The sequence below is a fragment of the Brassica oleracea genome, chromosome C4, assembly GCF_000695525.1.
Source record: "Brassica oleracea var. oleracea cultivar TO1000 chromosome C4, BOL, whole genome shotgun sequence".
Taxonomy (NCBI): domain Eukaryota; kingdom Viridiplantae; phylum Streptophyta; class Magnoliopsida; order Brassicales; family Brassicaceae; genus Brassica; species Brassica oleracea.
Window position 1 is genome coordinate 20,429,091 of NC_027751.1, and position 11,203 is coordinate 20,440,293.

Genomic DNA, 11,203 nt, shown 5'->3' on the forward strand with positions numbered 1-11,203 from the left:
AGCTAAGAAATCAGATTGCGCTGAAAGAAGCAGCATGATCTGCATCAGAACCAGAAGTTGAGACTTTAGGTGTAGCTGTTGACGCAAATGATGAAGAAGGTGAAAGTTTTGAAGGATATCATCAGTTAGCAAGGTATAGAGTTCAGAGAAGAATAGTGCCACCTGCACGGTACTCTGAGTTCGAGGATATAGCAGCATTTGCTCTATATGTAATTGATGACGTATGTGCTGAAGAACCTCAAGACTATCATAGAGCAATGAACATCAAAGAAAGAAGGCAGTGGGATGAAGCATGTGGTGAAGAGATGACTTCACAGGATAAGAACCAAACCTGAAAGCCTGTGAGAAGTCCTAGTAAGTGTAAGGTGATAGGCTGCAATTAGGTATTTAAACCGAAGTCTGGTATACCTGGTGTTGAGAAGCCTAGATTCAATGCTCGGTTAGTTGCTAAGGGATACCCTCTGAGAGAGGGTATTGATTATCAAGAAATTTTTTCACCCGCCGTGAAACATGTATCCATAAGATTTATGTTGTCAATTACAGTGAATCTGGATTTGGAGATTGAGCAACTTAATGTAAAGACTACGTTTCTTCATGGTACACTTGAAGAAGAGATTTACATAGAGCAACCAGAGGGGTTTCATGTTAAAGGAAAGGAGGATCACATTTGTATACTTCAGAGGGCTATTTATGAACTAAAGCAGGCGCCAAGACAATGGAACAAATATTTTGATCAGTTTGTGGTTAGTCATGGATTTGTGAAGAGTTAATATGATCAATGTGTTTACATCAAGGAGGTAACTAAGGGTATATACATCTATATGTTGTTATATGTGGATGATATGTTGGTTGCGTCAAGGGATGCGGCAGAGATCAGGAAGGTAAAGCAGCTACTCAGCACTTGGGTCCTGCAAGACGAATTTTAGGAATGGATATTGAGAGGGATCGTGGAAAGGGGATTCTGACACTATCTCAATCTAGTTATATCATGAAGATTCTCAAGGTATCGACATAGATGAGTCAAAGAGTATGTCAACACCTGTTGGCGCACATTTCAAATTGTCTGCCGTAGATGATGATGAAGCAGAGACAAGTACGGATGATATTCCATATGCTAATGCCATCGGAAGCATATGCTAAGATATGTACAAGGTGTGATTTGGCGTATGCATTGGGGTTGTCTAGCAGGTTTATGAGAAAGCAATGGATGGTTCATTGGAATGCGTTTAAGTTGGTATTGAGATACCTGAAGGGAACACAAGATGTGAAACTTTTCTTCAGGAAGAATGAGGTGTTTACGGTTGAAGGTTTATGTGGTTCTGATTTTGCTTCAGATTTGGACAAGAGAAGGTTGATCTCAGGTTATGTTTTCATGGCTGGTGGGAATACAATCAGTTGGAGATCAAGTCTACAAAGTGTAGTGGCTTTGTCAACGAATGAAGCGGAGTATATGGAGCTGGTTGAAGCAGTCAAAAAAAGGAATTTGGTCAAGGGGCTTAGCGGAGGAGCTTGAATTCAAGCAAGACACGGTGGATATATCGTGTGACTCTCAAAGTATATTGTGTCTGGCAAATAATAATGTGTTTCATGAGATAACTAAGCACATTAGCAGAAAGATGCACTTCATTAGGGATATTATCGCTCAAGGTGATGTAGTGTGAAGAAGATATGTACTTCTAAGAATTCTGCTGATATATTAACCAAGGTGGTTCTGGTAAAGAAGTTTGAGGAAACTGTGGACTTCCTTGGGATGTCCGAACACTGAGGATCATTCAGCATTGCCTGGCAAAGCACGAGTTTGCATAACCTAAATAGTGGATCATGTTTGATGTCATCAAGGTGGAGTTTGTTGGGATTCATCAAGGACGGCATCATAGACAGCGTCAAGGAATTCGTCAGGGACTTCGTTAGGATTTGGCGATAGATATCAAACAAGATCACATAACTTAAACCAAGACAAGGACGTCATATAAGGAAAGGAAAATGTCACTTTTATGAGTTATGGAAATTGATAGGATCCTGGAAATATTACTTTCATGGTTTATGGAAGTTGAAAGTATTTTGGAAATATTCCTAATAAGTTTATGGAAAGAGGCAAATGCCCTAATCCAACTAGGTTAATGTAATAGACTCCTACAGTAGGCGTCTATTAATGATCGAGTTTAAATTAGATCACGAGTTATATGAACGATCTTTAATGAACATGAGCTAACTCATGAGCTTGGTCGTTTTATATATGTGTATATATGGATGACTTCTATTTTTCTTATGTATGAAAAATTAATTTCTATATTAATCATATTTATCTTATAAAATTAAAATATAAAACCAAAAAGTAATAAATATATACTAAAATGTAAAAGAATATTGATATAAATCCTCATATCATATATCTTTAGAACTAAAATATAAAAATAAATATTCCTAAGACTTTCATGCGGAATATATATAACTTTACGATTTGAATAGATAAAGAGTTTGAATATGAATCATCACAAGACTTTTATGTAAAATATATTTTTGGATCACTGATTTAGCTTTGATTTAATATATTATTAGGTCTTGGTTTTATTCAGTATTTAAATATTAACGCTTTGAATTTTTTAATTTAAAATTATACTATAAAAATAGAATATTTTTTATATTTTTAATTATTTTTATTTTTTATGTCTGATCGCGAGTTAGCTCATTTAACTCATGATCGAGATGATCTGAGTTCGAGTTTGTATATTGAAGCTCATATAATAAATGAGTTTAGCTGAGCTAGCCCATGAAAGACCCGAGCTCACCATGAGCTGAGCTGAGTTGAGCGAGCTAGCTCATTTTGACACCCCTACTCCTACTATATAAGAGGAGCTCGTGTGTTCTCTTCTCTCTTGTCGAAGTAAGCCTATTGTAAGATTGTGTGTGTGTGTGTGTGTGTGTGTGTGTGAGGGAGAGAGAGAGAGAGAGAGAGAGAGAGAGAGAGAGAGAGATTTTATATCTTTGTTCTTAAAATTATACTGGATTGCCTCTTGCCAGGCCCGAGAGACGTAGCCATTCTAGGTGAACTCTGGGTAAGCAATTACTTGTGTCCATCTTCTATATTTTCGCATTCTTCTTCTGTTTTCCATAATTCTACAAACTTATACTTTCTAACTTACGTCGACGATTCTGTCAGAAAGTGTGTCGTAGTTTGTGTGTTTGATTCTGGTTTAAAGTCAAACAGTTTGTCTATCGTGGTTTCAACAGATAGAATCCTGGAAATATTATTTAATGGAGTTATGGAAGTTGCAAATATTTTGGAAATATGATTATGGAAAGAGGCGAATGCCCTAATCCAACTAGGAAAATGTAATAGACTCCTTCTATATAAGAGGAGCTCGTGTATTCCAATTTTGTGTGTGTGTGTTTTCACACTAAGCAAGCCGTTAGGCTTGAGAGAGAGAGAGAGAGATAGAGAGAGAGATGTTCTATATCTTTGTACTCGAGATTATAATGGATTGCCTCTTTGCCAGGCACTGAGACGTAGCCATTCTAAGTGAACTCTGGATAAACAATTGTTTGTGTCTATCTTCTATGTTTACTCAGTGTTTTTTTTTAAATTCTCCATATTTCGACAAATTCATACTTTCTAACTTACGTCGGCGAGCTCGTCAGAGAATATGCCAATGAGTTTATGTGTCTGATTCTGGTTTAAGGTCAAACTCTTCTTGCCATTGTGTGGTTGTTATTTACAACACTGTAGAAGTCGACCAAATATATATTTATATATATATATATATATATATATATATAATATCCCAATAGAAATCAAGTCATGGAAATAATAGTTAAAATACAAATGGGTAGAAGAATCGAAATAAAAACAATTTACTGATAAAATAAATGATAAAAACCGCTCTGCAAAGCGACGCTATAGGCTATTTTTTGAAAACCACCACCAAACTCATTTCTACACCGGAGGTCCACGTTTCCGGCGGCTTCGACCGTCGGAGTTTCCTGTTTTTTCTTTTTAGTTATTGTTACTTTAGTAATCTAACCAATTCATGATGAATTGGACATCAAGTTTTTCGATTTGGAGAAAACCAAATCGCGTTTTGTTGTCACCCCACCACTGCGATCACCCGGATTTAGTCAGCGGCGAATATCACCTATGATATTTTTCGGAGATATATCATCAGTTATGCGTTTTCGTTGAGCGTTGGGTGTGCGTCTCTTCTCCCAACGGGGGTATCATTCTCCGGTGTTGGAATTCCTAGTCTTATGGAGTTACAGTATCGATGGCCTTTCCTTGCACTCGTTGCAAGTTGATATAATCATTCGAGGATCTTGCCTTGTGCAAATAAGGAATCGACAAAAAATACCTCCATGGCCAGGAGATTTCAAGAGATGGATGCGTGTCATACATGAGGAGTTGGAAACGTGGTGTATAATCATTGGGTTATACTTTTGGTGGTTCATGTCGTACAAACGTGGTGCAATTGCTACTCATCTTGTTTATTCTAAAAGCTTTCCTTCATGATCCAGTGGTGTTGATGATTAAGAATAAAATACAGAGGAGTGAATGGGGAAGTGTACGATTTAAAGCAAGGAGTCTGAAGATATCTCAATAACAAAACGGTTTGAAGTTATTGCTTTATTGGTTTCAAAGCAAAAGAATATCAACGCCATGGACAGGTATAATTAAACATGTTATCTCCCGTAGCGGGAATGTTAGGGACGGATTGCGATGTAACAGATGGATCGTATCCAATGATCTTTTTAGAGAAAAAATGCATTTACTCACAAGAATTGAGAGCCAAAAGAAAGATCTTATAAGATCAAGAACGAAGTGGAAGAAAGCTAGCGAATCAGCCTATCATACGAATGCGTTAGGAAGCATCGTGTTACTGCTGTCTCTGTTAAATGTTCTTTTTAACAACATAACAACATGTTTGATGTTTCTTATGATTCATGTAATATGTTACATTGATTTGAAATTAATAAAGTTAAGATGTTATAAAAAAACAATTTACTGATAAAAATAGGTACAAATACAGCAGTAACACAGACTAAGTAAGAGGGGTTAAAAAATACAAATAATATGTGGGATCGACATAGCTCAACTACCATAATATGAGAAATTTACCTTGCCATCATTGCGTAATGGATCAGGTCAAATTCCGTGGATTGTAATAATCTCCACCAGTCCACCACAATAAAAATTCTTAAATGGGGATATTTTCAATGAGCAAAGAGACAATGTGCTCTTTCAAGAATTCGGGGTGGGTGTAAGCATCTTCGTACCTGTAGACGACATCGATGATACGCGAAAGGTTAAGAATTCGCATCAAGAAAGGGAATAGAAACGAGTGAGGCCTCATTAGCTCTTGATTCAACTCCTTCCAAGCATTTGAAACAATATTGAATAATCCATGTAGGCTAATTCCTTGGAAACACAAAACTGCTTCATGTAACAATCGATGCCCGTCGCTACATGTTCCCTTTTGTGTTCAAACTGCAATTATGATATGTCAATATGTCAAAAGTACTCAATACCTTGGCAAAAGAATATTCAATTTGAGACATACGTGTATATATAGTTTAGAAAAACTTGGATATACTTATATATGGTTAGGATTCTAAACTCGAAGTTTGTGCTCACATCATAGCTAGTAATGTCATCTGTGAATCGACAGATAATCTCAGCTGCTATCCTAATTTTAGGATGCGAACTTAACCATTCAAAAGCATCAAGTTTCGCCACATCTCCCATTCCCACGAATGTCACGCCCATTATGGCATAGTAAGCGGAAGACAAGATAGCATTCTCTTTATACTCGTCAAATTTAGCAATGCAATCCTTTCTCAACCAGTTTACTTCTTGCATGTATCCATTGGCTGTTGATTTCAACTGATTAAGAAAAAATCATCAGTTAGGTCTGAATATGAGGATTTTAAAATAAATAAAAAACAATTAAAGTATTCGTAGAATTGACTCTTAATGTCTTAACTGATTTTTTAAGATGGAAGCTACAACCGGACCTTCCTTGCTTCTCAAGCTTATCCTCGAGTTTATCATAGAAATCGATTATGACCCGGTAAAGGTGTTTCATGCTGTCAGGTATCCCGTTAGGTGCTTCGGGAAGCCACCTGTATTAGCAAGTCATGTAATAAGCCAGCCATCGATAAATCCAAAAAAAAAAAAAAAAAACTTTTTAAGTTTTTGGAGAACGAGTACTTTTCCAATGCATATATATGTGAAAAGCTCAAGTTCCTCTTTTGTGCCATACGCATCATACGTATCATCAAGCGCTGTGAGTAAGATGACTACATTAGCTAGTAAAACTCGTCCTCGAGAATACTCAGGCTCAAAGTATGTTCCAACTGCCCACAAGCACGCCTCGGCAACTCTATGTTTTGCGTATGTTATTTTAGATTCAAACTCCATTTCTTTGTGCCACCTGAAATGTAATGAAGAAGGTCAAGTTTATGCGAGACTAATACATATAGTGTGAGGGACGGATCTAGAAAATAATTTACCATGTCCTCTCTAGAAATATATATATATAGAAAATTAAAACAACAATACAGAGTTTTTTTCGTTAATAATTATACTACATAATTTGTTCATGATTGATTTGGTAATTGTTTTTAGGATAAATACAACAAAGATTTAGGTGACGTAGGAAGGCATGTGATTATTGTCCATAACATATATATATTTGACAACTCAGTTTTATACATGTTTCTCGAATATTAATATGTACTATCGATAACAATAAAATCTCATAATTCTAAGAATTCTTTAATACTTATATTACTATTTTATTTTTGTTAGATTGCTTGTAATCTTAGGAATAGATTATTTAAAAAATTAACACATTTTTAATTTTCAAAAATGTTAAAATTAATATTTAAATATAAGTTAATTAATAATATGTTTTTTCTTTTTAAAATTAGAATCAACAAATGAGATATAATTGTCTTCTGGGATTTTAAAACTTTTAAAATATTAATAAGAATATTTTAAATTTCTCACTTTTTATTATTTCTTTCTTATAATATTAAAATTGTGTCGAAATTTTGAACGGCTTATAGAAAAATTTCAAACATATAGTGTTATGTTTAGTATCTAAATAGTAAAACAATATGAAAATAATAGCAACGATATTTCAAATAAGAATTTATGAGATAATTTTAAGAAACTTTTTGTCGTATATCTATTTTAACGGTTTTATTAATTTAAATTAAAGATATTTTCATATAAATAAAGATATATTTGAGTGTTTTTTCTATCATCTTGTTGTATGTAACCTAGCCGGCTAATTATCTACGTCGCTGGAAATTTTACTGGCTCCGATTTACTCTGTTCAGGGATGATATTAATATATATATATATATATATATTTGAGATACAATGGATTTAACCCTCGAAATGCTTGAACATCACCAATGATATCACGTGTTCTTCCGAAAAAAACTACCAAAATGATTGTGCTCTATGCGTAATATATACATATATTGAACAATTGGGGCCATTATCATGATAATGACCAGTGACGTACACGTAAGGATTGACAAAATCAATATCACATTTAAACAAACAAAAGGTATAGACAAAATCAAGTTTGACAAATAAGAGATTTCAAATATCTAACTTTTCGGACCATATCAGATTGTTATAGAATCAATCAAGGATCTGAATTATTTGCCTATCCTTACCACTAGGCCACTAGTTCTTATCATGATAATACACACAATGGTTCAATATTTGTATGTATTAAACTTTAGCAGTTATAGATCGCCCTAGCTTAACTTCTCTCTTCGGCACGTTATTCTAGGCACCGTCAACTGTTTGAGTTTTTTCGACGCCGGTGGCGAAATGGCTCGCCGGCGCCGGCGTCGGCGTCATCGTCTATTCTCACTTCCACTCTGCATCGAGTCTACGGCCACCGCCATGCTTTATACTTCCTGTCGTCATTCCTTTCGGTTATTTTTTTGCCACCTTTCAACTCGCTCTCCTCGTCGCCACCATCACTTCCGCTCATCTCATAACCGCCACTGCTCCTCTCGTCGTATCCGTTCTTCCCGCTTTTATCATCGTCTCAAGCTCCCCTCGCTGTCAACGTCTTCTCTCCATTCCTTCTTTTTGTCACTGTCTACCCATCTCTCCTTGTCGCCACCGTTCCTCCGGCTCCGCTTCTTGCTGCCGCTACATTCAGAATGAGCGGATCTACTAAGCTTGTGTTTTTACTCGCCAGATCTGCTAGTTATTTCGACTCCATTGCGCCTCCACCACTCCACGTCGTCTCAGACCATGACGGCTCTTGGCAGGCCGGTTCTGTTCACATCATGGTTTGGATTTGCTCCGCTTCCTCTCCTACCCTGTCACCTCTTCTGCACCTCAGCTTCTCACACTTCTCTCCTCTGTAACCGCTGTGCCTATAGACCGCCTGATATCACTCGAATTACCCTAAGGAGTGATTTTACTCTCTCAAATAAGAGGTTTAATTGTAGTACTTATGGATCGAATCCACAAGGATCTAGGACACACAATAGATCTAAACAGTTTGTGATTAAGCTAGGTAACTAATGAAAACAGTAAATTTCAGGGCGAACAAGGTAGTTGTTCAGTTGATTGGTTTGAGGTTTGTAAATATTTATTAGAAAGCGCTATATCTAGGGTTTCTTATTCAGGCAATCAAAATTATAGAGGTATAGAATACTTAGGTTGTCATTCCTCGAACTCGACTTCTAGTGTAAAGATATCCAGCTTTCGCTTGTGATTCTTATGTATTGACTAAGTCCAATATCTCAGTTGTCGCTTGTTGATACGGATTGAACGTCGATCGATATTATGGTAAGAAGGTCGATCGATGTTTTCTTAGAGAGGCATTAGCGAGTTGATCAATAGGTTCACTAGTATTGTCTAAATCAGCTTTCACTTGTTTCTAATAATACTAGCTCAAAGGAATTAGTTCTGGTGCAGAACCTACCCACGTAGTTGTCCACAATCCTAAGTTCAAGGTTCTAGTTAGCTACTCTAGAACACAAGCATTAATGATATTTCTTTGAAGGATATTTATCACCTTAGCAATTCTATATTTTGGGCTAATCCCTCATAACCTATTTGAACCCTAATTCTAACAGTTGAATTAGTCAGACATAGCAAAGTAAATCATAAACATAAACTAAATAGAATGCATAAATATAAAAGAATTAGAAATACTGGAGTTCCAATACAAATCTCTGAAGGAGTCTTGAATCTTCTCTCCAAACTACTAAAAATTCTAGGTATTGTTCGCTGTAAAAAGTAGAAAGTATGAAAGCGTGTGTTGCCTAGAACAATGGCAGAACACATAAATATTAGGTTAAAAGTCGGCTAAGTGTATTTTTTTAAGTGTGTTGTGACTTGGGATTTAAGTCGGCTGAAAACCTAGTTGGTTGTTGTGCGCTTCACTGTCGATCGACGGCGCAGGATGTGCGTCGCTCGGTGTTTGTCTTTGGTTGTCGACCTTCGGACTGGTTCGATGGTCAGCTACGGGCTTCCTCTCATTTTATCTCCAAAATGCACCAAAATCACCACTTTCTTCCAAAAAACTCATGAACCTGTAAATGTGCTAAAAAGACTCCAAAACATAATAAATAGTTCCTAACACCTATATACCATTGTTAAAAATGGGTAAAATCCATGGTATATCAACTCCCCCAGACTTACCATTTTGCTTGTCCTCAAGTAAAACAAACAGTAGTCTTCATGAAACAGGTTTGAAAACAACAGAGGCTCACACAATTTAAGAACTCACTATCATCACCTCTACAATATTGCAAGCCACATCAAATCAATTCCAACTTTAGAGGTATTTATATAGCATATCCTAGCTTAGCAACCAAATCCATATAACCAGCAACTTAGCTAATATTGTCTGACTAGCCCCTCTACTGATCTCATCTAATACATATATAAAAAGTGTAGGCTTTACCTTGGGAGTATCGATCCAAAGACACATTGACTCTTACTCAAGCAAGTTTCTGAACACACAGGTAATCTTAACTGATCCTTTTCTTCCCTCTTTCTCTCTTCTCTGAATCTCAATTCCAATGAAAAATGATGCTGACACAGTCCATCTTATTCATCTTCTTTTCAATTTTCTCTTTTATTTTTCTCTCTTTTTTTATTATTTTTTTTTTTGATAAAGTGTAGGCGAATAATGGGATCACATGAGACACTCATATCCCTCGCTTCCAACGATGTGTGATCATTCCATTAGAGTAGAATAATGGGATCGCGGGAGACACTCCTACCCCTTTAAACCACATGAAATCATTTCAATCTTTGTATGCTTGTAGATGCCGAAGAGAGAGAAAGAAGGGAATCAGAAACACACAGACTTTTACCTTCCAGACTTGCACGAGAAATCCTATCTAATGTATACCAAGCCCCAAGACAAGCAGATTAAGCTCAATTGGGTTGGGGATCAGCTTTGGTTCCTTCAAACATTCTCAGCAAGTGTGGATAACTGGCAGGTGACCCACTTTTGTATCTCTAATATACTCTGCAGTCAATAAATCTAAGAGTGGTGTTAGAGAGTGGTTAGATAATAAGTGAAATTGTAAAATTTCATTATCTTCTTCTTGACTCAATAAAAACTTTTTGAAAACATTTTATAAAACTCAAAAATAAACTAAATATCAGTAAACCTCCCCCCTCCCTCCCTCAGACTTAAATTACACTATCCCTAGTGTATATATAGTCGAAGATTGATGATAACATAAATCATAAGCACATAATTAACAAGGTAGAACGATATATCTGCTCGCTGATGTTTGATGTCGATCGACACAATTAAGTGTATGTCGATCGTTGCTAGTGTAGTATTATTGATCGATGTCGACCAGGTCTCATTGGTTGATAGGCTGAGCAATCATCTCCTCGGATCTCTTTTTGGTTTATTTTTTTTAATTTTTTTATAGACCTGCAATAAATTTAATGCGAAAAACAGCAATAATTCGAAATAAAACTAAGTAAAATGATACCACTCAAATTACCCTAAGGAGTGATTTTACTCTCTCAAATAAGAGGTTCAATTGTAGTACTTAGGGATCGAATCCACAGAGAGCTATGGCACACAATAGACTAGAAATCAAGATTAAGCTAGGCAAACAGTTTATAATGCAGTAAACAAATGAAAGCAAGGTGAACAAAGTATTTGTTCGATTGGTTGATTGAGGTTGTAAA

General features: G+C 36.1%; 1 pseudogene; it reads right to left on the reverse strand.

The window, feature by feature from the left end:
• Positions 1–5,047: 5,047 nt before the first annotated feature.
• The window catches only part of LOC106338348, a 10,691-nt pseudogene continuing 4,535 nt past the window's right edge, over positions 5,048–11,203 (reverse strand).